The following is a 26,153-nucleotide window of genomic DNA, read 5'->3' on the forward strand; positions in this document are numbered from 1 at the left end:
CTAAGAGCATTATGTTCATTACCTTGTTTAATCTTCCCTAGGAAGTAGGAACAGTTACCATTCTCTAGAAGGAACAGGGTCTGTGCTCCAAAAGGCTCATCATGCCAAGCACATCTCACTGTGTCTGGTGTAACTATGGGAGTCTTGCAGACTTGAGACAGAACAGCAGATGGGGATGGGAAATGAGACTCAGGGGGACTAAATTCAGTCCCAAACTGAGGGTTCCACCTTCACTGCCTTGACCTTGACCTTCACCTACACTTGCCCCTGGCTTTAAGGAGGAAAAGAAGTCTCACTTTAAAAAAAAAGAAGAAGAAGAAAATGGAGAAAACGTCCAGGTGGTCACTGCTCCATGGAAGGTCTAACTGCTCAATGTGAAAAGACTCCCCAACCTGAATCCTTGCTCTGAAAACAGAGGTCTGGATCCGTGTGGTTTTGTCATGAGATGAATAACAAGCCCCGAGGATTGCTCGAATTACAAGGCCCAGACCAGATCCACTCAAATATAGCTGGAAGCTTTCTAGTAACTCTTACTGTGCATGGGGAATGAGCTGCTCAGAGAAGTGACTCACTTACTGGAATCCGTGCTGCCTGCATTACTCAGCTGATATTAATACACCCACTTGTTCATTAAAGTTTAATTGGCGTTCATGTGAATTGGTTTCACCGGATACTTAATCAAAGAGAAGTGTTTGTGTATGAAGTGTTCACATACAAAGCTAGAAAGCACAGCTCTTCTCCAGCCTCTGCACACTTCCACTGGCTGCTCTTCTAACTCTGTTGACACAGTAAGTTAGTCAGAGAGGGTGGGACAGTGATCTTGAAAAGAGAAGGGGGAAAAGCTGTCCAAACACAAAACAGGAATCAATGATAAATCCTCTGTGCCGCACTAGACACGGTTCCCTAGCTCATCAGCGACAGTCTGACACTGGCCAGGACTCAAATGCCAACTCCTCAATACAAACTTGTTCCTTTTTGGAGTTCATTATCAAAACTGCAGGGCTCCTTTTCTCCCTGGGCACCTGTCTCCCAGCCGTACATCTTTATTTTTCAAATGGGTAGATAAGGAAATTAACCATCATTCAACATAATCACACACTTTTCTTGTACTGACAAGCAAACCATGAACGCAATCCCAAACGCCTATTTATACAATCAGGGCTGTCAGTACCCTGTTATTTCTTATCAGATATCTCACTAATCAACATTTCTGGAAATGTAAGTTTTTAAAGCTCTTGAAAAGACCGTGCATGAAGTTGGGGAGAAAAGATTTCAAGTCTGGTGGCTCTGATTGTACTATCAATTTTTCCCTAGGGATGGTCACCGTTGTAAAGTACGCATGACTTCCTGGCCCAAGACAAATCAAGGTGGGTTAAAAACTTGACACTCTAGACTAACCCTCAGAGACTGTAGGTTGAAAAGCAATGTACTGATTTTTTTTTTATTTTTTATTAAAGCTATTGAGATTTGATTCACACACCATACAATTCACCCATTTAAAGTCTACAATTCGGTTTTTAAAATACTCAGAGTTGTGCAACCGTTGCCACAATCTAATTTAATAACATTTTCATTGCCCCAAAAAGAAACCCATACTCAGCAGTCACTCCCTACCCCCACCCCACCCCTGCCAGCAACCACTAATCTACTTTCTGTCTTTATAGACTTTACGAACTTTCCTACTGTAGACTTTTCATATAAATGGAATCACATAATATGTGGCCTTTTGTGACTAGCTTCTTTCACTTACCATAATGTTTTCAAGATTCATTCATGTATCAGGACTGCATTCCTTTTTACTGCTGACTACTACTCTGTTTTATGGATATACCAAATTCTGCTTATCCATTCAGTAATCCGCCTTTTGAAAATAAAATAGGGCTTCCCTGGTGGCGCAGTGGTTGAGAGTCCGCCTGCCGACGCAGGGGACACGGGTTCGTGCCCCGGTCCGGGAAGATCCCACATGCCGCAGAGAGGCTGGGCCCCTGAGCCATGGCCGCTGAGCCTGCGCGTCCGGAGCCTGTGCTCCGCAACGGGAGAGGCCACAACAAGTGAGAGGCCCGCGTACCACAAAAAAAAAAAAAAAATACATAAAAATAAAATAGATCTACCAAAGAACAGCAAATTACTTAGCAGCACTCAGCCTGGCAGATAATTTGCTAATCTCCTTCATGATCCAGTCACCATCAGACACGTAAGGTAAGTGGGGTTGTAGTAGGGCTTCACACATGTGGGAGGAGGCGGCAGAGCCTAGCAGCCTCAGCCTTTCAAAAGTGAAAGCTCATCACTGACCCACCTGCGCATTGCTTCACAGTTTACAAAGAGCTCTCGCTGGCGCCATGTAGCTAGACAGTGGTTCCTTGAGGAAGGAACTGCCATGTCTGCATCTCTAACTTCCCCAAGGCGCCCAGCATCACTTGGAATGCACTGAACGGACAACATGAGCAACCACTTCTCTCTCTAGGAAAGCCACCTTTTCCAGCTTCTTAAGATAATGACCCAACTACTTAGTAATAGGCACCTACGATATGCCAGGCGCTATCATGGTGATTAATAAGATACGACACCTGCCCTACAGGGGTTTAAAATCTAATAGAAAAGACCAAAGGAATCCACACAGGACAAATCAGTGCCAGATGAACAGAATTAAGAGTGTGAGTGAACTGAGAGAAGGAAATCTCTAGCTTATTACATCTCACTTGCCATGCTAGTGATTTCGTTTCTAACCTTGTTTGTAGAGTGGGAGCTAATTACAACATGACAATCATAGATAGTACATAGACTTTCATGGAGATAGAGAATTCATAGCTATGAGTGTCCTAAAAAGGTACAAACTGATCTGCATCTAGAGCATAAAACAGAGCCAACTTCAGCACGCACATGATTAACATCACCAGATAAGGTAGACCAAAAAAGCAACCATCCGTGCTTCCCTGGTGGCACAGTGGTTGAGAGTCCGCCTGCCGATGCAGGGGACACGGGTACGTGCCCCGGTCTGGGAAGATCCTACATGCCGTGGAGCGGCTGGGCCCATGAGCCATGGCCGCTGAGCCTGCGCGTCCGGAGCCTGTGCTCCGCAACGGGAGAGGCCACAACAGTGAGAGGCCCGTGTACTGCAAAAAAAAAAAAGAACCATCCAAGATGGAAAGTCAAGGGGGTCACCTGTCCAAACCAAAGGAATTTCTGCCTACTTCAAAGCAGGCTTTTTAAGACACTGTCAGGAAGCTGGCAATTCACCCAGAAGTTGCCACCTAAGAAACCATATACTGTGAAGGAAAGAAATAGGCTTCCAAAATACATGTAATCTAACCATACTCTGGTACATGAGGCCAATAACACAGCACTGGGCTTATTTGGTGCTATATGTCTAAGGGACTCAAAGACATTTGCCAAAGAGAACTCAGTCCTTCCCACCCTCTAAGCAAGTGTAGAGTTGACTCCTAGTCATTAAGAAGCTCAAGAGCATCTTCCATTCCTCTGTCCTGTATTCCGAGGACACACCTGAGCTCCCAGACAAAGGTACTTTGCCATCAAACGGGAAGTCCAACTCATGTGTCTGTTTTTTGGAGTGTAGGGATGTATACATTCCTTGGATCCAACTCATGGAACATGAAACATTAGGTTTTCACACAAACCAAAAGCAATTGACACACTTAATGAGAGCTTCTTTGACTTAAAATTTCTACCAGCATGAAACTCTCTTTAATATATGCATCCAGTTTGTACATCAGTACAAGTGTTCCTTTTCAAATTCCTATAGCAAGTTCGTACATCCTGTTTCCTAATTACCTCATGCAAAAAAGGGAATTTTACTTTCACCTCTCTTGTTCATTAAAGCAAGTTTCAGGAAATACTTTGACATTTGATTTTTAAAAAACACATGCTGATTTAACAGAAAGTTTTAGAGATTCACTGCTGCTTATACTTGGGGAGAAACAAGTTAATATCAAATCATAGTCAACTTTTTAACCAATGGGAAAAAAGAAAAATAAAGGGGAGCATTTTTCAGGTTTATTGCAACTTTATATAACCTAGATAGCGTTTGGTAAGACCTTATTACACCCGAACGAGGGTGGTGAAGCAGAAAGCAGCCCAGAGTCAAAGGTCCTAGGTTTGCATCCATCACTGCTTTAAGAAAACTCACCTCATCTCTCTGAACCTCAGTTACATCATCTCTAAAAGGGAAATGAATGACAAGCTCCGCCTTGCCTACCTCATGGGGCTGTTGTCATAAGGTGCACATAAGAAAATGTGTATTTAAGTGCTTTGCAAACCGCAGAGCCCCATACACAACGTGAGGTATTCATAATATGAGGCATTATCTCAATATCCTTTCCTATAAAGACATTTTTTAATGACATGAGCAAACACTTGTGCCTTTCTGTTTCTATTTTGAATAAGCCAAGGAAACACCCCCAAAATCAGCACTACCAGTTCCAGGAAGCTTCACTCTCTCTCACACACACACACACACACACACGCACGCACACACACGCACGCACACGTGCGCACACACACACACACACACACACACACACAAGCTTTTTAACGATAAGTGCTGTATAAGACAATAAGCCCAAGAAAACACGAGCTCCTGAAGAATCTTCCATCTCTGAGCTATCCTCATGGGCACAACTTTAAAATTAGTGTCTTTCAGTGCATCTTATTTTTTGAAGGTGTGTGAAATATCTTAGAGTATATCACCTTTCAAAAACCGTTATGCCAAAATCCCCACCCACCTCCTTCTGGTGCAGGAGAAATGGTCCCAGAAAGAAGCGGCCCCCGCATATCAATGTCGTCTGGAGAGGAGGGGAATGGGAGCCAGCACTGAGGACAGGACCAGGCACGTGCAGACTGAGGGAAGACAGGACCTGCCTGGATGACCCAGGAAAAATTCCACCCTACAGGCCATCTTGGATCAGCAAACTGACCCTCAGAGCCACATGGCAACGCTCCAGGAAGCAGCTTATCAGGGATGTGGGTGCCTTCAACTCCCCACGCGCACTCTATCATCTGAAGTTGACTCTCTCAACTACCATCTGCAGATAAGCAAAGATCAAGGACAGAGAAGCCAAAACTTTTCCAAGGTCCTGAGTGGCTGTGCAAATGCAATTCCTATGTCCCAGGCTAAACTGGTTCCCGGTCCTTAAGTGAACAGGCCAGGGTCCTAAAACAGGCCTAAAACCGTTCACTTGGTACCTGTCCATCATTGTAGCAGGACGGAATAATGGGAGCTAACACTTACAGAGGGCTTGCTGTGCCAGGCACCATTAAATATGCTTCACACACATTTTTAACTTATTTTTTAGCTTATTGAACTCTTACAACGACCCTATGAGGTAAGTATATGAGATGAGGAAACCGAGGCACCAGGAGATGGAGTTGTTTGCCCAAGGCTCTCTAACAACACGTAGTGGGCAGATTTAAACACTGGTGGTCTGGCTTTGATGGCCGTTCCTACCCGCATACACTCTGCCTGTCCCTGGGTACTTCCCACACTGGCTGAACACCCACCAGGAGCCAGGCACCACTGGAGGCTCTCACATATGTTTTCTAATTTATTCTCACAGTGACATTGGGAGACAGATTCTATTATCTGGAATTCAAAGAAAGACACAGAGACTCTAGGAGGTCATTTAACCAAGGTTTTAACAAACACTTAGAAGCATACTAGGATTTGAACCCCTGTCCCACTTCAAGTTTGGTACTCTTTGTAAACATCCAGGTTCTGCCCCAGCTCTGACAGCAGCAAACTACACAGTCCTCTAATCATCATTAGCACTGTCTATCTATATCTACCTAGCTATCTACTCATTCAGTTTACGACAAGTGGTGCAGCAGAAAGAACATGTGTTTAGGAAACAGGAAGACCAGAGAGGTTCCATCACTTACCAGCTGTGTGACTTGGACAAATTATTTAGCTACTCTGTGCCTCAGTTTCCTCATCGAACCAATAAAAACAATGATAACAGTACCCACCACCACCTCGAGGACTGTTATAAAAATTAAATGAGATGATGCATGTACAACATTATGACAGTGACCAATACATCATCAGTGCTGAATAAGAATTCACTAATAATTGAGTGAAACCTGAAGATTAAATGGCATAATCTAAGAACAATTCCTAGTAGAGTTCCAGTCATATAATAGCTGCTCAAAGACAAAACTGATCTTCATTTGTTGTGCATTTCCTCTGATAGTCTAAACATGTCTTGTCTCACAGCCCTCTCTGACTCAGTCCCTAAACCCCACCACATGGCCAGCACATAACTTGCACATTAGAGATGTTCAGAGTTAAGGATCATATGATCCTTCTCTGAACTTACTGAGGAAAGAAAATCTAAGATGCTAATCTAAGATGCTAACTTCTCTGAAAGGTTGGGAGCTTCGGTTGTTCATTTTCACCGGAAATGTTACCTTCAATGTGAAAATTACTACCCGTAATTGAAGTCCTAAAACACACTAAAAGGCCTCAGTTGAATGTTCTTATTTATTTCTGATACATTTCTCAAGAAATAAAGAAGAAAAATGATTTCCCAACCTCCACATTTTTAAACTTTTTGTCTGTTTTCTCTACAAAGACTACCGCATTACTTATAAAATCATTTATTTTGCATCAGGTCCTTCACAGATGGTCATCACAGGGCTTTCCTCAGTCATTCACTAGTGAGCACAAGAGAGGGAAAAGGGAAGGAAGGAAGGAGGGGGAGAGAGGGAGAGTGAGGGGGAGAGAGACGGGAGGGGAGATTGTAAATACAAGAAATAGAGGACATTTGACATTGAAAGAAAACTCACATGGCAGAACTGCTTCAACCAGGACATGAAAGGAAAAACAGCTGTAAAAGTACATCATTAAATTTGGTGGAAAGGAAAAAAGTGTGTGTGTGTGTGTGTGTGTGTGTGTGTGTGTGTAGGTGCATGCACACACGCACATATATGAAAAAGACCTAAGATGAAAAAACCATCCACCACTAGGCGGGAAAAGGGGTGCCCACACCAGGAGTTTGGGGCAGCGTGCAAAGGGTCACGGTGCTGCCAGGGCCCTGGGGCTGGAGGACTAGATTTACAGCCCAGCTGTGCTGTGTCATCCAACCGCCCCATCTGGAACAAGCCATTTCAACTCAGTCTCCTATGCTCAGAATGGAGCCCCCCACCCCCCGCCCAGGACTGGTGTGCGATCTAAGCAACAAAAGAGATATGAAAGTGTTTTGGAAACACCTGTACAAACATAAATGGGCGTTAGTAACCCGTTTATTCCAGTGCGGAGGAGAGCGACTTATCATCTGAGCCACCGTGCCTCAGAAGTAGAATCTACTCCCATCCCAGCCTGCTTTCAGCACAGGAAGAAGGGATAGAGACAGTTTTCCAGGGAGGTGATGCTTTTTAATTTCTCTATTATTTCCACAACAAAATAGCAAAGATCTGCCCCCCTTTTGTTTTTCCAAATAAAAATAAATTATAACCCTACCTTGCTAATAAATGCAGGTTGGAGCTGTCCTTAAGTAAAAGCTTTTGATAACAAATTACCTGCACTAACTGCTGTTTTACTGCTGAATTTTTCATTGTTGCTTAAGCACAGCAATTATGCTAATAAGCCTGGGAGGATGGTACATCGACTATTGGATCTGACAGATAAAATACTCGATGAAATGCTCATCTCACCTGAAAACTGGAAATCAGACAGCCTTATTAGTATTTATGGATATGGCATCTTAAACATGGTTTCTTTCAGATGAATATATATGAAATCAATGTTGTCTCCTAATACAGCCTGCCATTTCGGGGCCTCTGTGTGCTTTAAATTCAAGGGGACGATTCCTCATTGCCTCAGCGTTGCTTCTTGACAGAGAAACGAGAACTTATGGGTCATCTCTGCCACGGAAAGAATCGGGCAGTAAAATGTGTTTCTTCCTGCACCTCCCTCCCTCTCTGCCCATCCCATCTAATCCCCCCAAAAAGGGAAGGTAAGAACTGTCTTTCTGAGCAGAAACAGGAGGCAGATTTGACAGCAACAAGAACCATTTGTCAAACCATCTGGCTTCTCTCTTCACCTGACAGGAGGGAAGAGTGATGTGTCAGAAAGGACAGGGAATTGAGGATCCAAAGAGCTGGCTTCTCATCTTGAGTTTTGCCATTTCCTGCATGGGAGGACTTGATGGGACTCGGTTTCCTACAAAGGGACCTTCAGAGCCCCACGATCAAGTGTCTCTGAGAAACAAGTCTCCACGGCAGACATAAAAAATGGGGGCCAAAGCCCCAGTGTCTACGAAGAATGAAATATTCTAAGCCAAGGTAGACACACCATGGGAACCTGAGATTCTAGAACTTGTGCTTTGATTTACATTTACACGGTCCCTCCTTACCGTGTATCCCCAGTATACATTTGAAATGGTTCAGCTTAAATTCAGAGACCTCAGACACCAAATACAAAAAAATAAACAAGACTGGACTGTCTACCAACTGTCCTCAGGAATTTAATTGGTTTTCTGCTTTGGTATCAATACATTACTTCTGGGAGCGAGCAAAGAAGAGAAGTCAGCTGCCTATTTTAAGCAGCAGAAACTATGCTATCTGAATATTGCAATATTATTTATTTTAAAAAATCCTTCTTTAGGGGCTTCCCTGGTGGCGCAGTGGTTGAGAGTCCGCCTGCCGATGCAGGGGACACGGGTTCGTGCCCCGGTCCGGGAAGATCCCACATGCCGCGGAGCGGCTGGGCCCGTGAGCCATGGCTGCTGAGCCTGCGCGTCCGGAGCCTGTGCTCTGCAACGGGAGAGGACACAACAGTGAGAGGCCCGCGTATCAAAAAAACAAAACAAAACAAAAAAATCCTTCTTTCCTTTGATTTCCATATGAACCCCATAAAGCAGGAAAGAGAAAATCCTCTTCTCCAGAAGCTGCTGTAGATAAGAAAATTAAGAATCAGAGAGGACTTCCTCATCCAGCCAGAGTACGCGGGTTCTGGGGTTAGAATGAGCAGTTTTGCCTTCTGACTAATTCCAGCCTGCCACCAAGCACACTCAGGTCCTCCGGGTCATGGGCCTGTTGACTCACCCCAAATACCCAAGTTACTAGTCACTGCTGGACAAGAGAGGCAGTGAACAGGAACCTCAACACCTGCAGCAGCCACATCAGTGACTTCTCCCACCACCTTCAAAGGGCTGACATTCCTTCCAGAAGTTTCTATCTCCCCCGGGTAGGTCGTAGGCATGGAAAAATTCAGGCTTGCCCGGAATGGAGGAATTTGACATGTTGTGACAAAACTGGGCACAGATCCCAGGACTCCAATTCACTCTGGGGCCTTGGAGAGTCCCCTTCCTCTATAAGCCCCCGTTTCTTCCTCTGTGCCGCTTCGTCTTTTCAAGACAAAAGATGTCCCTTGGCCATTAGCAGAAGGGAAAAGAGAGAGAAAATGGGCTTCAAAAATACAGAGTTCAATGCAGCTTACAGAGGGCCCTCACATCCCGTTCTTCAGCAAATCCTCACGGTGCAGCCGAAGCTGCACTGACTATTATCCCCATTTTGCAGATAAAGACGTGAAGGCCTAAAAATTCAGAAATTCCCCCCAGATAACACAAGAGCTAGGAGGTCCTCAGCCCATAGCTGGGGGTTAGAGGGAAATACTGGTACAGGTGGTCATCCCCAAGGCAGGGTAGAGCCAGTAGATTCTATAGGCGTTAAGCATAACGTGCCAAGACACACCACCTCCAAACAAGAGAAAATTCTGGTATTCTTTTACTATTAGTGATCACACCACCCATGGGAGCTGACCCACTCGCTACCATCCCCCTCTGCTTCACACACCTAGAAAGTCCAGCACCCCTTTATCTTTATCATACGAGGACCAACAGTGCAATCAGCAAAGCATCATCACAACAAATTCATCAAGTAGGAATCAAAAAGCCACGCACTAAGAAGTCTATTCACTCGCCCAATTTTCACAGGTCTCACAAAGCAGGGCCAGCACCCAGACCCAGGCCCGCTGTTCTTTCCACTTGATTAAGCCACCCCTGAATTGCCAGGGCCACCGTCTCTTTAGTAAACAACCACAGCAGAAAGTCAGCTCTGAACTGAGACATCTCCCAACAGAGTAACGATTCGAGTCATACTTCGAGGAATAATTTCTGGGAAAGCAGAGGAGGTGATGCTATCAAACAGTGAAACTTAAAACTCCTACTCACTACCTGCCTGGGAGGGAGCAGGAAATGGGGCTGAGGCCCTTTCCCTACATGCTCCCCCTGCCCATTTCTGTCACTCACAGTCATTACTAAACTTAGCGCTTTAAGCAAATGAAAGATGTTTCCTAGCTGCATGGCCTTGGGTAAATCCCCAACCTCTTTGGTCCTGTTCCTAATACACACTTATGCACACATGCACATACACAGATGCACATGTGCGCGCACGCACACACACATATACACACACACACACACACCTTAGGACCGTCCCTTCTTTTCCCTAGTGGGATGGTGACAACAGAAAGCCCCTGTCCTGCTTATCCTGAGAAGTCCCGCAGCTACACCATAATTGTTCATGTGTCTCCAGCCTCTGCACCCAATACTCTGACCAGAACCCTCCATGTCTTCCTTGGGTTTCCTAATTCCCATCCTCCTTCCGCTAAGCCCCACTTCTCCATCCTCACCTGCCACTCTCCTCTGTCAGGCCTGGTCACCTCCACCCTGGACCAGCAATAACTTCTCTCTCCATCACCAATCTCAACCTTCCCCTCGCATCCAAAATCCACCTTTCCCTAACTGAAATACTGCCAGCTCTCCAACAAATGAAAGCTCTTAAAACACCCTCCACTGGACTGGCTGCACTTCTCCAGACGTGCTCTGGTTGGTATCCTCCTAAAATCAGCATCTCCATGACTAACTCTATTCTACAGGTCTGGTTTCTAGAGAGAAAGGTTTTGTGCCCAGGACACAGGAAGGAAGTATGGCGCTAAGGGGAACTTCAGTCAACACCTCTGAGACACATCGCCCCACAGCATACATCTCACCACTCCAGAGAAGCTGGGGCAGTGGGAAGGGTCAATCCCCGGGTCAGATGCTGAGAAACACCACCTTGCTAGGGCTTTTACAAACATTCTCTAATCTTTACAACTGAGCATGCAAGGTATATTTAATGTCAAATAAAATCCACTTAAATTGGGGCTCAGAGAGGTTTAGTAACTCAGTCTCACTGAAGTTATATAAATCATCCTAATTCAAGCAGCTACTGGAGCTGGGCTCATAACCAAGTCGATACAATTTCACTGAGATTCTCTGTTGTTGAACCATGTCCGGTGCTACCTGCCAGATGCTTTGCCTAGATAATCTCAGCTAACATACATAACAACCCCTCCTAGTAATTATTAGTGTCCCATTTTACAGATCTGGAAATTAAGGCACATGCCACACAATATGTCTCTGGCACATTTAGGACTGGAAGCAGGGGTCCTGGACTTGCTCTTTTTCTCTTTCCTCTGTATCACGCATCTTTTTCACACCTGAAGTCTCTATGTGTGATGTGTTAAACATAAAGCGTTTTTCTATGCATGAGTCACTAGAAGCAATACTCAGTAGTCCATGCAGAATCTGCACTGCAAGTCAGGAAAAAGGTGTTTCACAAGCAGCAACTGAGTTAAGATCCCAATAGTGATGGTGGAAGGTGGATTTCTGGAGCACGCCATGTGCGTACAGCCTGACCCTGGACTGTTCCCAAGGGTCAAAGTCACAAAGCAAGGCTGGAGTTTCACTCAGTTTCACAAAGCACACCTTGACTTGTCCACCTTCCTTGTAGCAGGGGCAACCGCAAAGTCTTTTTCGAGAAGATTTATAACCGAAGTCAGAAATCCAGAGGTCATCACATAAACCACTTCCTCCTCTTCAAAAGGAAATCTTTTCCTTTGTTGAGGAGCACGGGCTCTACGCGCGTGGGCTTCAGTAGTTGTGGCACGCAGACTCAGTAGTTGTGGCTCACAGGCTCAAGAGCGCAGGCTCAGTAGTTGTGGCGCACGGGCTTAACAAGAGAAGCCACCGCAACGAGAAGCCCGCGCACCGCAACAGAGAGCGGCCCCCGCTCACCACAACTAGAGAAAGCCTGCACACAGCAACGAAGACCCAATGCAGCCAAAAATTAATAAATTAATAAAATTGTTTTTAGAAAGGAAATCTTTTCTGATAGAAGGTGGATACTCCAAGAACTTGAGAGCTAGAAGAAGAGATGGTGCACCTTGACCTATCTCACTGGGAATGTCACCAGCATCTTAAGCAGACATCACCTTTCCCTCTGCCTCTGGAAAAACAGGATTAAGAAGGAGGCAGGGAAAAGCTGATCGCTGCTCTTAAGAGCTATAGGTCCCTAAATCAGTTCCCAGGAGCCCTTCTAATTCCTTGGGTTAACTGTAGATAACCTTCCAACCCCTCAGGCCTCCTAAGTAATTCAATTTAACACATATTTACAGAGTGCCTGAAAATGCCAGCTACTGAGCTAAGCTCCAAAGGCTCAGAGATACCCGCCTTCTGCAGATCAGAGCTCAGAAACAGATATCACCCATTAAAATACAAGATGGTCTGAGAAAGTGTTTCTGGAAATACAAACCATGGGATGGGGAATGTAGGAGCAAAGAGACTGATTCCAAATGGGAAAGCTGATGTTTCTGAGAAGGCGGAATTTGAGCTAGGTATGGAAGGGTGCTGCCGGGCAACCACAGCGGGCCAGGCAGAATGGCCCTCCACGTGGGATGAAGAGTATGAGCATGGGGTAGATAGGGGGAGTCAGGGGGCTGGGGAAAGGCAGCCTGAAGTCAGATCGGCTAGGGCCCTGTGCAGGCTTATCGCGTATATTAAGGACACTGGGAGGCCAGAAAAACACAAGGCAAGTCTCCTGACAGAAGCTGTGAGCTCACTACTCTCAGGGCACCCCAGCAAAATAAAACCTACCCCTCCAAAAAACCAAGGAATATACATGTATATGCAGCCAACCTCCTAGCATGCCACAGACAGAACAAGGAAAGACATGTTATCACTCACTCATGCCCCAATATGGCCTCTGGAGTCTGAACATGGTACCACAACCTCCAGTGTTAAAGACAAGAAACGGAAGCCCAAGAAAATGTATTGGTGAGACCTGGCAATTCAGAGCTGGAACTGGGTGGCCAAAGCCTGATTCTCCAAAGGCCTATAACATCATGCAAAGTATGGTCTCTAAGACCCAATTTAAGCTAAGGACAGAGATTCTTTAAAATGAAAAGAGGAAGAAAGGTAAGAAGGTAGATAACCAGGGAGGGAGGGAAGGAAGGAAGACAGGGAGGGAACAGATGAGAAGGGAAGGGTAGGTAAAGGAAGAAAGGAAAGTCTCCCAAGGCCACGGTGAGAAGGGAAAACAGTATAGGTACCACTGCCTACGGATAAAGAATGATTATACCTAAGTCAAACATAGGGAATTCCTTACAGAAACTAAAAATAGAGTTACCGTATGATCCAGCAATCCCACTCCTGGGCATATTTCCAGTGAAAACTCTAATTCGAAAAGATACATGAAGCTCAATGTTCATAGCAGCACTATTTGCGATAGCCAGGACATGGAAGCAACCTAAATGTCCAACAAGAGATGAATAAAGAAGACGTGGTACATATATACAATAGAATACTATTCGGTCATAAAAAAGAATGAAATAATGCCATTGGCAGCAACATGGATGAACCTAGAGATTCTCATACTAAGTGAAGTAAGCCAGACAGAGAAAGACAAATATCATGATATCACTTACATGTGGAATCTAAAATATGAAACAAATGAACTTATTTACGAAACAAACATAGACTCACAGACATAGAAAAAAAAGGAAAAAAAAAACTTACGGTTACCAAAGGGGAAAAAAGGGTGAGAAATAAATTAGGAATTTGGGATTAACAGGTAACACACTACTATATATAAAATATATAAACAACCAGAACCTACTGTATGGCACAGAGCACTATATTCACTATCTTGTAATAACCTATAATGGAAAAGAATCTGAATCTATAATAGAACTGCATCACCTTGCTGTACACCTGAAACACTGTAAATCAAGTGTACTTCAACTAAAAAAATAAATAAGTAAGTCAAACATGGCACTGCAGCTCCAAGTGACTGTTCCAATTTTGATAGTCCTGGTATTCTTTTGAAAAAACAAAGAATGTAAACTTTTTACAAATAATTTTTGAGGTTTTTTTTTAAACCAAGAAATAAATATATATTTATAGCAATATAAATGTACAGGGGAAAACTAGACGCATACTGAATTTTTAATGATGGTTCCTTCTTGGGAGAAAAAAGGATGAGGGAGTAGGAAGGGGTTTGGTAAGTTGCAGAAAGGTTCACAAACTCACTCACTCCCTGCATCCTCACCCTTGCAATGTAAGTTTCAAGCTTCTCTACCCATGTTACTACAAAGTGTGTATTCATTCATGGACCCATAAATTAATCCACTGCCTGTTTCATAATCCACCCTACGTGTCTCCATCTTATCTATAAATACGTAAAAGATTTTAAATGCTTTATTAAATTCAAAGGTCTCCCTACTACGAGTAACGATAGCAACACTTACTGAATGCTTAATATGTGCAAGGTGTTGTTTTAGGATTTCACATGCATTACTTCATAGAGTCTTTCTCTGTTCTATCATTAGCCCCACTTTATAGAAGAGGAAGCTGAGTCACAGAAATTAAGCAACTTGCCTAAGATCGTGTAGCTACGAAGCAGAGGATGCTGGATTTAAACCCAGACAACCTGACTCCAAAACCTGCCCGGTCTACACTATGTCTATGATATCACTCTAATCCACCAGCTGATTAACTGAAACAAAAAGGGAAATGGCGAGGTGACCCTGTTCCAGCTCCTGGTGAACACAGCTTCCTTTCAAAGACTCATAAATCATCTGTCGAAAAAGCAAGCCTAGAATTATACCGGGAATCACAATAAAGTCAGCAGATTCTAGACTCCGGATACTGGTTTGTTTGGGTTTTGTTTTGGTTTTTTTTTTTTTTTTTGGTAACTGATATCTATTTCCTCATCTCTCACTTCTGGCATTTCTGCTGATTTCCAGGTTTCCTCAGAATTACTGGCCTCCCTTCTACAGTCACCATCAGACGTTCCCTGTATCCTGAGATGCAGTACATGTGTCCCATGAACTTTGAAATCATTTAGTAGAGCAGACTGCTCTCTTGCAACCTCCTCTTCGGTCGAGGACATCAATTTCTTCTTAATGACGTCGATTCTACCCTTCCTAGCTCACAGATCATCCCCTTTCCCTTGATAGAGATGACTGACAGAGGCAGAAAACAGTCATCTGGGCCATTACATCACCCTCCCCAGGTTACAGAATACTAAAGGACTCCCTCCCCTGGAGCCCATTCTAATCCCATCCCTGTCCAAGAAGTAACTGGAAACGAAAGGCTGTGATTGGCTGCCAATTACATCATTGCTCTACAGGCCTGACTGAACTCTTAATTAAGTGAATGCCACTTTACTTCCTCACCTGACTCCACGGATGAATAAATAACCACAAAGAGAACAACATGGGGTGAAGGCAGTAATAAACTATCGCCTCTGGCTCAGGTAGGAAAGAGGAACCATTTGCCGGGGTCACCTGTCATTAAGAACGATTTGGTCACCAGGTGAGGACATACAGTTCTCTATATTAAATTAGAGGAATGATTCAAAGGGGACCAGTTTCAGCTGACAAGAGCAAAAAGAAAATCAATTTCAGGTTGCCAGGACAACTAGACTTTTCCTGCAAGAATAAATTTGATACAGCCCTAAAATCTGACAACTAAATGTTTCCTCACATTACATCATATCCCCAAAACGTTTGTTGAACCAGTTAGATAATCAAGCCTACTAATTACTTTCTACAACATCCATAAGACACAGGATTGATGCTCTTGGCTCCAGTCTGGCTTCCCTCTAGCAGCTCCACTCAGTACCTTAGTTTTACAGTGAATGAGGACTATGATGTGCTTCTTCAAATAAATCTGAAGGCTTATCATTGTCAGGTTGTCCTTGGATCCTGGAAAAGGGAAGGTGAACACCTTTTGAATATACATCCCCTAATGGCTGAGATCTATACCCATGTTCCCTGTCGTATCATTCACCAACTACCCCTTCCAAAGAAGGGGTCCAAAGTCATAGAATTATATTTAACACAATGTTGGATCTAAAGGGACTTGGGAGATGACCCTTGTTTTACCAGAGAGTGAATCCAAGATACAGATAGGCAAAGCGATAGTTCAAGGTCAATACAGATGGTCAACAGCCAAGTCAGGACTGGAATCCAGGTCCTCTGATAATGGCTTCTGGGCAATTTCCTTAAATAGCTACCATCATTCCACCTCTGCCTTAGAGACTCTGGGAGCTAAAGTAAAGTCCACTTGGTCTCCTATTAATCCTCATGAGGCAATGACACCAAATGGCCTTATCCCAGGAGTTCAAAGTCCTGACCCCAGATCCAATAATATCTGATGAGATGAGCCTTCTCTATGCGTTTATGTTCTCAGAAGGTTGAATATCAACTTACCTCCAGGGGCTATTAAAAACAAGAACAGCTAATAAATCACTGGAAAGCACTCTGCAAATGTAAACTAATACAAAAATGCTAAGCACCAATAATATAAGTGGCCCAGGCTGAGGCAGGTCTCTGGAGAGCAAATGATTTCAAGGGGCTGAGCTGTGCTCACCAGCATCCACCAGAAGATGTGAAGGTTATGCCTCTCTCCAAACTTCACTCTCTTCTCTTAGACTGCTCTCAAAATCTCAACTATACCTCTAGATCTTATTATAACATATTGTATTATGATGGATATGCAGGAAGGTACTTGCTATCAGTTCATACGGTCATAGAGTCTTTGCTAAGTGTGGAGAAACACTGAGAGGAGATCAGAATCCAACAGACAGGAAAGTAAATGTCAAGCTGTCCCTCATTGGTGATAAACCAAGTAAACCATGAAAAACAATGAACCCACTAGAAGGTACCTGTCAGCAAATCCAGCCTTGAGAGCCAATTTAGCATCTGATGAGAGGTCAGAAGAATAGAGGGCTCTGGCTACAGGTGCCAACGGGAGAAAGAAGTGAGGAAAGAGCATTCCTTCCATCCAATACCTAGTCCTTGACTCTCATAAGCAAGGCGAGCAGAAAAGGGCGGGAGAGGCAACCAGGGGTGAGTAGAGTAATTCAGAAATCAAAAGCTGGTGCCAAACCCTGTCATCACATTTTGTGTGATGTTGGGCAAGTTACTTAAACCTCTCTAAGCCTCAATTTCCTCATCCATCCAACACAGATAATACTACTACCTACTACACTGGCTAGCTTTGAGGATTAAATGAAAGGAAATATGGAAAACAATTTAGTCAGTGCCTGACATTTAGTACATGTGCAATAAACAAGAGTTATCATGCTAACCAGAGAGACTGGGGGCTGGAATCCAGCACAGAAACAAAAGGCAAAAAGTAAAGCATGGGACTTCCCTGGTGGTTCAGTGGTTAAGAATCCACCTGCCAGTGCAGGGGACACGGATTTGAGCCCTGGTCTGGGAAAATCCCACATGTCGTGGAGCAACTAAGCCCATGCGCCACAACTACTGAGCCTGCACTCTAGAGCCCACGAGCCACAACTACTGAGCCTGCGTGCCAAAACTACTGAGCCTGCGCTCTAGAGCATGCAAGCCACAACTACTGAAGCCTGCGCGCCTAGAGCCTGTGCTCTGCAACAAGAGAAGCCACCGCGATGAGAAGCCCGCGCACCACAACAAAGAGTAGCCCCCGCTTGCCGCAACTAGAGAAAGCCCGCGCACAGCAACGAAGACCCAACGCAGCCATAAATAAATAAATAAATTTATTTAAAAAGAAAAAGTAAAGCATGATGTTAGAGGTCAAGATCATGGGAACAGAGAAGAAAAGCTCTATCCTACCAGTTCTACTTTGTATCTACTAGGGAGTTATCATGGCCGCATTCCCAAATATCAGATTTAGGGGTAGATGACAGTAACCCAGAAATGGTCAGGCATCTGCAAACCTCAGACTTGAGTGGAAATCCAGAAGCACTTGAAAATTCAACCACTCGATCAGTGTAACGGTCAGCTCTCTGCCTCTGAGCCACTAAAACCTAGGACTGAGTAATAAATGTGGCTCCAAGAGTCTCATCCCAAAACAAGAAACAAATTTTAGTTTTTGTAAAATGCTCCCCCTCCCACCCCCAGTTCATTTAACAGACTTTAACACACATGGACACAGTCCATGCTTCCTAGGGAGGTGAGAAATGGGCACAAGAACCATGAAATTAAAGAGTAAGTCCCATTAAGTCAAGCCCAGATAAAGAGACATGAGACTTCAGAGAAGCAAAAGAAACTAAATTTACTGAGCTTCTATTCTGGCAAAGATGCATGATAAGAATTGAGAGGAGAGAATCAAGGAAGACCTCCTGAGAGAAGCACCTATGAGCTGATAATCTGCTGGAGCACCTAGGATTTGGGGCCACATCCATCTCTTCAACAGGATCCTGCCAATGCAGTGCTGCTGGGTGGGCAACCAAAAGCTCCAGCGCCACCAGCCACCCTTCCCTCCAGGTTCCAATTGGCAGCACGGGCATCTACCCACCACTCCATGCCTGGAGGTGAAGCAGGAGCACAGGGAAGCTAGGGTGAGCACCAAGTTGGGAGCAAGCCAGCATCAGGGCTCATCTGCTGCGCCCCCATGTACAAGGCACAAGCAGACATAAAGAGGAGACAAAGAAAGGAATGAAGAAAATATGGGCTTCTTGGTAAGACAGGGTGAGAGAATAAAGGGTGCTGAGTCAGGTTATGAAGAGAAAAAAAAAATGAGAGACAAGAGAAAGAGTAGGAGGAAAGGGCAGAAGGAAAGAGCTGGTGTGTTGTTTGTGGTGTTTATTGCTTTAAGCATAATTCTGCCAGATCATTTTTTTAAAAATCATACTTGTGTTAAATCCTTCAAATGTCAGCTTGAGAGGACTTTGTTTTATTCGCTGAGAAGAGTTCCTGGAATATAGTAGGTGCTGAATAAATATTTACTAATTGAATGAATAATGCTCAGCTACAGTGGGTCACTGTTGCTGAGAAGAAAGAGGCTTTGAAAGTCACCAAGAAAAACAGCAAGATTCTGTTTATACTTCAGTTCACTCACTTTCATAAGGTGGGATAACACAGGTGAAAACGTAGTTCATGGCTCCTGGTGGGCAGTCACCGCATATTCACCAAATTTGAATCAGACTGACCCACGCTTCAGGACAAAGGAAGGGCAGGCCATTCCCTGGATGAAATCCCTCTTATACTGATGATTCAAAGGCAGGATAGGCCCTGACCATTCCACTGTCTCCTTTGGAGAAAGGTGCCCTTTTCCATTGCTTGAGAATACCGATGGTCTGGAAGTAAAATAGAGGTGACGACTACAGACTCCGTAAAAGACATAACAGTTGAGGAAGAGGACAGGATCCAGAAAGGACTGGATTTAAGCAGAGAATTAAAGCCTTGCCTATCAATTAAAGACTCGCCTATCAATATTCATGATGTTCCTTCCATCCCTCTCCTAACGGTAACTGGAAGGCTTAATTCCTAGCCAGTTCAGAAAGTAACTTTGCCCACAATGAGGAATATACAGTGACTTGAAGATGGAAACACTAATTGCAAAATGATGAGAGGGGTCAACACCAACCATTTCACTCTACCACCATAAGATCTATCAGAAGTTTCTATAGCCCGTTATTATTTATTACACATGAAGCACTTTCTATCTGCAAAGTGCTTTGGAATCGTGTTTTATGAGTTACTCAGCATTCTTAAATCTAAACACAGCTAAAGCCCTAGCGGAGGGGGGTTAACCCTGTGATTTACTTATTCATCACACTCGATGGGTCCATCCAACTCCTCCCAATGACTGAACAAGTCGAGGAAGGGGCAAAGAAAGCACAAAAACTGATAATCCAATCAATCCAGTTCTTTTGTCAAGGCCCCTGGTACCGGCAGTAAGAGGTACAGAAATACATCTGACACAGCTCTTGACCTCAAGGAATTTGTAGTCTAGGGCTATCTGAGGGAATCTTTATGCTCCCTTGCAACTTGAAGAGTTTGCATTTCTAAGAAAGTATAAATAGTTTTCAAATCCCGTGTGCAGAAACATGTTCCTACATGATCCAAAATTTGAGCAATTATACAGATATAATTCTGGTCCCAAAAATGGAGTTGAAAGAGTACAATGTGGGCTCATTTCCCCCAATTTTCACCTTCCAGAATCAAGATAAGCAGCCCCAAATCATGTAAGAGGAAATTTTAGGAGAAATGAGAGTTAATAATCTCTCTCAAGAGCAGACAGCCAACCCAAGGAACTTACTCTAAGAAGAAAACATAAATTTAAGAGAAGGATTCCATTTTCATAAAGCCACTTAACAGATGAATACATTAACACTGATGGAAGTTACGAATAGTTTGGGTGTTTCTCTAAACATTAAAGATCAAAGCGTTTGGAGCAACGACCCCCTACAATAAGAGATCACATGAAGTAGTCAAGTACAGTGGGACATAACACCTGGTGAGAATAACAGAGGAGGGGCTGATGGATGAGAGGAAAGATGGGGTATTCTACACACATTTTAAAGTCCTTCCCAACCCTTGGTTTATGATTCACTTCTACGGATTAGCATCCAGCACTAAACCTGGCACATATTAAATGTCTGATAATTTTTAGTTCTTTGCTGTCTTAAGTAAATGAAAGTACACGTGCCAAGAATGAACAGTCCCAAACTAGAAATCCTCAGTTCTGTTCCCTGTCATAGTGCCCTAGTTGAGAATTCAGCTGTGAAAGTGAACTGACTGTCACATCACCCTACTCATCACCAAGACTGATTCACCAAATATTATGGCTCGCACACTTCACAACTAATTAAATAGCATCTTCTCCCATCCTCTGATGGGGGAGGTGTGTGTGTGTGTGTGTGTGTGTGTGTGTGTGTGTGTGTGTGTGTGTGTGTGTGTGTGTGTGTGTGTGTGTGTTATCCTGATTTACTGGATAGGCTGAAGCTTCAAAAAGAAACACAGTGCAGGCATAAAAGCACTAGACAAATCTCTGCCGTGCCAGCTTTTACCCTGCGACACTGGGCAGCCTCTTCAACTTTATTTGAGCATCAGTTTGCTCTGAAGTAAAGTGAGGGTATATTCTTCAGCCTGCCACCTCACCTATGAGGATCTGATGAGTTAATGGGTGTGGAAAAGGGTTAGTCCACTGGAAAGCCCTGTAGAAACCGACATCACATATCATACTCCCCGAAGGGTTAGTCACAGCCAATAAATTATTACTGTTTATATGATTGGTCTTCCCTGTGGTTTTCTCATAATAGCACCAAGGGTTTGTAACCATTACAATGTATGCTTTCTACCAAAGCAGAAGATACACTGTGCTCAGTTTCCTTAAATATCCCCTAACTCACTGGTAGAGTCTATCACAGAGGCCCAGGATCCTGATTCATTCTTCTCAATTCCACTCCAGCCCCAGTTACGCTGCCTGGTCATGGTGCGCAGTCTCCTCTTTTTATACACACACCTACCTCCGTGGCACCAGAGGGCTCAAAGTCAAGATGAAGGCCACCCATGCAAGGAAAGGCTGCGACCATCAGTTGGAACTAGACTGTGAAAGGAGTTGAATGCCTTGCTAAAAAATTTGGTCAAAATAGTATAATGAGTGGGAACCCACAGAGAAGCCATCCTGTCTTTGTTCTATTGGACATTAAGGAGGACTAGTCAGAACTCTGTGCAAGTTGATGAGCTCAGTGTGACTGGGGATATGAAGTAGGAGCAATATGAGACATGAAGCAACGATCTGGAAATACGTTCAATTAAATAACCTCCAAGGCCCACTAGCATTTCACTTTCCAGATGGAGAAATAAAGGCCTAGAGACCTGAAGCATCTTGACCAAGTCACAAAGAAAGCTCACGGCACAGGTGCCAACAGAACACAGACCTCTTAGCTCCCACTCTCTCTGGAGCAATCGCTCTCTGCTTTCTCAGTACTTGCCTGTCTCCTCCTCCACCACCTAGGACTTAGCGTCTATGCGGGAGCACTTACTGGTCCCATCGAAGGGGCCGTCGCAGCAAGGCAGAGCGGCACCGGAGCTGAGCCTCAGCAGGGAGAAGGGGCTCCCCTGGATGCCTGCTGAACCACCGTGGGCTCCTCCAAACAGCACCTTTCCACGAGCGCTCAGCGTGCTGGTGGCCATGGGCTGCCATCAAGATGGGAAAGCCCGAGGGCTGGAACGTTTTGTCAGGGAACAGAGAAGCCTCCCTTTATCTCAACTGAGATAAATGAGAGAAAGAAAGAAATTATGTCTGGCCTCATAAAGTAGAAATGACTGCGGTCCTCTCGAGGGCCAAAATTTTGTATTTTTATTTCTTTCTTAACCTTCTTAACATGTGTGACAGGCAAGTGACTCATCCAATTACTAACTGGAAAGCCAACACCTCAATTTCACATCCCTAGTTCCATTTCCTGAGGTGTGAGGAAGTTTCTGGAGCTGCCTCCTACCAGCCCCGCTTCTCCCACAGAGGAGACGGAATTTATAAAAGACGCAGACAACTGATAAGGCCACTACAAGGCTGCATTTGCTAAGTGCACACCTGTTCCTACAACTCTGTGTTGGGCATACCTGAATTTGTTCTCCAACAACAAGAGGGACCAGCAGAGGGGGAAGACCTTGAGGAAGCAGTAAATGCACCCATCTCCACCCTCAGTAAGAAGCTATCTGCCAAGTGAAAGGCTAATAACAATGTGTCCAAGTTATATTTAAGGAAATCACAAAGAAAAATTCAAGACCAGGGTTTTTATTGTGTCTTTTTAAGTTCAAACCACACAAAGTATTTGGAAGAATTAGAAACTACTTTCTGTGGGGAATTCCACAGGAACTGGAAAATCTCAGGCAAAATTAGAACCAAAGACAACAGAAATAGTAGAGATCTCAGAGATCATCATATTCAGCCCTGTCACTCTGACACTGAGAGAAAACAAGCCAGAGAGAGTTTCACAGCTGGATGGCGGTCTTACTGGGCTGAGTACCCACATCTGCTGACTCCAAGAATAATTTTTTAGTCCTCATTGCTTGCTAGCATCGACTTCAACACTGACTCCAAATTAAACCTACATGTGACCCAAAAGAAAAGGGAAAATAAACTGTTCCCTGTGGCCGATGCCTGGAACATTGGCTTCTTTCTGAAAACGTCACAGTTTCGTGTTCTGCAGAAGATGGAAACCAACGAGGGTCCTGTTTTGTCAGTTGCGAAGGCACACTTCTCAGGAATGCATTTTATGTCTGGTATTCTCCCTCCACTCCCTCACCCTGTTTCTCTTTTGGCCATATATGGAACTGAGCTCCAACGCCTGGGTCACAGAACTCAGGCCTCGGGTATGAAAGCAATCTGCTTTCTGAGCTGTTTGTCTTTACTGGAAATTCGATGAATCCATCTAGGAAACATTTACTAAAATGCAAAAGCCAGGGAGAATTGATTCACACCCTGAACTTGGCACAGAGAAAAAGATTTTTCTTTTGCTCACCCAAAGGTATGCTAACCAGATTCTGTGGAGAAAGTGACAAATTTAACAAATGTAAGAGGGTCTCTTGCTCAAGAACTCTGTGTGTGTGTATGTGTGTGTGTGTGTGTGTGCGCGCGCGCGCGCGCGTGTGTGTGTCTGTGCGTCTGTGTCTGCAAATGCTGATGTGTGTCTTGGGGGAGGGGAGGATAGTTGTCCTAATACAAGAATTAGAAAGACAAAATTGACACTGAAGAAAGCAAGACATCACCAGCAAACCAATCAGAATATGTATTAGGCATTCATCTTCCCTGATACGACTTAGTTACCTCTTCATGTGGTGTCTGACTTTCAAACTTTGGCAAGTTGCATTTCAGAAGCAGAAAATCTCTTTGAAAACTGGCATTACCTGCAATTATCATTTCAATTTAAAACAAGCATTTACTGAGCATCTATAATTCCCAACAATATTTTTGAAAGGACTTATACGAAGAGAATTCAATAAGCACATTCCCCAGACATGTACACTTAGGACAGAAAGATCAGGAAAGAAAAGCTATTTTGAGTGAGGGAGAAACCAAGGGCCCAGGAATAGAAATGACTTGCCCCATGGTGCACAGATCAGTAATTTCCCATGGTGAGCACATAAAATCTAAAAGGAAAGGAGAAGAGACTGCATAGAGATGTTACAAGCTCCAAGAGCAGAGAGAAAATGACCACCTGTTAACTCTCAACAGTATGCGGCACTCACTGTAGCGTGTGGTCACCCACAAACTAGCCTTGTCGTTTTCAAGAGAGCACTTTTGGTCTCCCTAGTGAGGACCAAGGATGGGCAGAGATCACATCCTCTATGTGAAAGGCCTCTGGAGGCAAGCAGTCCTGGTTGGAATACACGGTCCATTGACTCTGTGAAGAGGAACCTTCAGCAACTTACTTGTCCTCTCAATATCTCCAGGGATTCGTCTTCAAACCAGACATGATCATTTCTACCTTATACGGTAGCTGAAGAGATTAAATGAGCTTTTCACAAAGTGTCTCCCTAGCAGTGTTTGACAAATAAATAAGCACTTAATAAACAGTAGCTGTTAGTAGCATATTCATTCATAATTCCTGCTACAAGGAGAAAGAATACTTCGCTACAATGGTATGAGTCAGGGAGCCTAAGGTTCACATCCCCGTAATTCTTCCCAACCTGACTGTGAACTGCGAGCCTAACTCTGATTCTACATGTATTACCTCGTTGAGTCTCCTTTGCATCTGCATTATCGTGAGGCTCAAGTGAGATCTTACCGAGAAAAAAAGCTCTTTAGAAATTGTCTTGCAATGTGAAAATGTAAAGTATGATCATAAAGGTCAGAACCTTCTTTGGGGAACAGTAGAGTGTCATACGATTGTAGGTACCGCGTAAGTATCAATAGAGAAATGAGAGATGGCCCATGCTTTACTTTTCTGCCAAAAAGCAAATTCAGCATTTAAAAAAAAAAAAAAAGGTTTCCTTAAAAATGGCTTGAATGCCATGCTACTCCCCTCATAATGCTCCTGAGACAGAGGCTGTGGGCCCAACAATGGTAGCAAGAGTTTACTGAGATGACTGCTCAGTGCAGTGCAATGAACAATTATGAGGTGCTGGCCAGGGCAGGCCCAGGTGAGGAGGCCTGGGGGCCGAGCAGCCACCTGAGAACAATCACCGGAAGTAAGCGAGCCAACAGGCCCTCAAAACGTGGGATTTCACAGCCAGTGTAAGATCATGTCTCCCTCTGGGCCCATCTTCCTCACCTGTACAGGTGCCACTTTCTCAACCTTGAGAGATGTCCAGAAAGGCAGAAAGCTTAAAGAAGCCAGAAGCATGGTCGCCAGGGCTGCCAGAAGTCTTGAAGCACCTCCATTACAATGGTTTTCAAAGTGGGCTCCACAGAGGCACGGAGTTCTGGATGAGAACTTGGCCCTGGATAGAAGCCTAGTTAACAACAGCGTCACCATAGAACCATACTTTGGTTATTCTACATTCAGGTATCTTCTGCTTTTCGAAAGTTTTCTTTATAGCACTTTGCTTTTATGAAAGACCTACATTACATTTGTTTTCACTCACCAAAAGAAAGCCGAAGAGGATTTTCGCTTTACTCCATTTCGGCTCATAAAACACTTTATACGAACGCTCTACTTCCGGATAGCAGGGGAAACCTGCATTGGGATTTCCCATGAGATTTCATGAGGGCCAGTTAATGTTTCTTGGATGAAGGCCTGGGAATGAGGGGCTAATGAGAAACAATCAGAAGGGGTTAAAAGCGCTCCAGAGAGCATGCACTGCAATCAGAGAGGCCAACTTCCCCCCACACACACCAAAAGGCTGGAAATCTCTAGAAAGATTTGAGAAGCAAGAAGTGGAGCCAGAAGGACAGGTATCCCAGGTCTGGAAGTGCCTTAACTTCTGTCCTCCACGCTCATCTCTGGGTCTTCACACCCAGGTCAGCCACCCTGGAAGAAAGCCTCTTCCTGCATGGTGGCTGGGCCCTGAAGGAGAAGGGCGAAGCCGGGACAGGAGAGCACAGGCTTTTCTCTGGCTCTTCAGATGGCACTCTGGCAGCTCAGGTTAAAGTCCC

The 26,153-nt window shown here is 44.3% G+C and overlaps 1 protein-coding gene across 2 annotated transcripts in view; it reads right to left on the minus strand.

Annotated features, from left to right (window-relative positions):
* LPP (LIM domain containing preferred translocation partner in lipoma) overlaps positions 1-26,153 on the minus strand; it is a 626,627-nt gene that overhangs the window by 553,694 nt on the left and 46,780 nt on the right. Inside the window, exon 1 of one of the 2 annotated variants that reach the window (XM_060010953.1) lies at positions 25,330-25,688. The exons of the other annotated variant lie outside the window; for it this stretch is intronic. The gene's annotated coding sequence lies outside the window, so the exon portion shown is untranslated. Of the gene's footprint in view, positions 1-25,329; positions 25,689-26,153 lie in introns of those variants that run through there. 2 annotated transcript variants of the gene reach the window in all.

Source organism: Delphinus delphis, chromosome 4 (genome assembly GCF_949987515.2).
Source record: "Delphinus delphis chromosome 4, mDelDel1.2, whole genome shotgun sequence".
NCBI classification, from domain to species: domain Eukaryota; kingdom Metazoa; phylum Chordata; class Mammalia; order Artiodactyla; family Delphinidae; genus Delphinus; species Delphinus delphis.